The sequence below is a fragment of the Hylobates moloch genome, unplaced genomic scaffold (assembly GCF_009828535.3).
Source record: "Hylobates moloch isolate HMO894 unplaced genomic scaffold, HMol_V3 SCAFFOLD_11, whole genome shotgun sequence".
NCBI classification, from domain to species: Eukaryota; Metazoa; Chordata; class Mammalia; order Primates; family Hylobatidae; genus Hylobates; species Hylobates moloch.
The window spans coordinates 33,240,994-33,242,947 of NW_026652286.1; the positions used below are offsets into that span (position 1 = coordinate 33,240,994).

At 48.9% G+C, this 1,954-nt stretch overlaps 1 pseudogene; it reads right to left on the minus strand.

The window, feature by feature from the left end:
* Positions 1–759: 759 nt before the first annotated feature.
* On the minus strand, positions 760–1,687 carry LOC116476490 (large ribosomal subunit protein uL13-like; annotated as a pseudogene).
* Positions 1,688–1,954: the final 267 nt, after the last annotated feature.

Below are 1,954 nucleotides of genomic sequence, written 5' to 3' on the forward strand. Positions count from 1 at the left end.
CTTGCAAAATTTACTTGTCCTTTGAGGCTTATACCATCCAGCTCAGCCTATCAGACCCTCTGTACTGGAACTTTGACTGTTGAATGACTGATCCAAGCATGGAAGGAACGAGGGGAAGGCCTGTGTTTGGGGCTCATGCCATCTTATATGCTATCTTTATAGGAGTCATCCTCTGACCACTTCAGTCCTTAAAGATTTTGGTACCTGGCACAAAGTCTTCTTCACTTTAAGTCTCGCTGTCACCTACGTAACTTCACTATATGGAACCACTTAACATCCTAGCCTCCGTATTCCTTATTTTTGGCAACAGTAACCACCACCTTACAGCCATTCCACTCTTTCATTTCCATGATTATGTCCTGGACTTTTTAAAGACCTAGCACTGCTCCACTTTTGAGATCTTAAGGTCTGGAGTACTAAATCTCTGACTATCACCTCCTGGCTCCCTAGCTCTCTCACTCTTACTCCCACCATACATTCTCCTTCATATCCTGGACTCCACCAGGTCTTTGGCCTTACCATTTTCTACCAAGTTCATCACTCCTCTTGATATTTCCCTTCCCTATTCTGCCTAGACCTGAGAGTGCTACATGAAGACCAACATTATCCTCTTTCTTCCATACCCACCTTGCATCAGTTCAACTATCTGCTTTCTCCACCCCCATAATGAAGCTGTTGAACATAACCCTGCAGACTGACTCTGCAGCAGTGCTGTGGTCTCCTTTTTTTTTTTTTTTGAATTAACAGTCTTTATTGGGCTCAGACCAGGAGTCCGTGGATCTGGAGGACCTCTGTGTATTTGTCAATTTTCTTCTCCACGTTTTTCTCGGCCAGTTTCCGTAGCCTCATGAGCTGTTTCTTCTTCCAGTAGTGGATCTTGGCTTTCTCCTTCCTCTTCTCCAGCGTAGCTGTCACTACCTGGTACTTCCAGCCAACCTCATGAGCCAGGCGCCCCAGATAGGCAAACTTTTTTGTAAGCTTCAGACGCACGACCTTGAGGGCAGCAGGAACCACCATCCGCTTCTTCTTTTCTTAGGGTGGTAGGATGCTGTCAAACACCTTGAGGCAGTCCAGGGCGGCATGGCCTCGCTTGGTCTTGTGGGGCAGCATGCCTCGCAGGGTCCGCCAGAAAATGCGGCTGGGGGCCCGGAAGTGGTAGGGAGGCCTCGGGAAGGGTTGGTGTTCATCCGCTTGTGGAGGAAAACCAGGTACTTCGACTTATTTCTGTGGAAATTGCCAGAAATGGCCAGGCGTGGTGCTCACGCCTGTAATCCCAGCACTTTAGGAGGCCGAGCCGGGTGGATCACCTGAGGTCAGGTGTTCAAGACCAGCCTGGCCAACGTGGTGAAACCCCGTCTCTACTAAAAATACAAAAAATTAGCTGGGCGTGGTAGTGGGCGCCTGTAATCCGGCTACTCAGGAGGCTGAGGCAGGAGAATCGCTTGAACCCGGGAGATGGAGGTTGCTTTGAGCCAAGATCGCATCATTGCACTCCAGCCTGGGCAACAAGAGCGGAGCTCTCTCAAAAAAGAAAGAAAAGAAATTGCCAGAAATGTTGATGCCCTCGCAGTGTACGACCACCACCTTCCGGCCCAGCAGTACCTGCTTAGCCACAGTGGCCACCAGGAGGCCCAGGAGGTGGCCACCAGGAGGCCCAGGAGATGGCCTCGACCTGCACCTCCGCCATCTTCGGCAGCCGCCTGGGAAAAGCGGTCTCCATTCTTGATTGGGCTCTCATTGGTATTGTGACCTTGATTATCTCTTCACAATAGATATGGGTTAATTAACAAAATTGATTAACCTATTCATTTGATAACTATTTGTCATCTGTTACATGCCAGGCAATGTGCTACATGTTAAACATGTAGCAGTACACCAAACAGACACAGTGCCTACCTTCATGGAATTATGGTCTAGTGGACAGACCCCTTGTTCACTATATACAAACGTATTC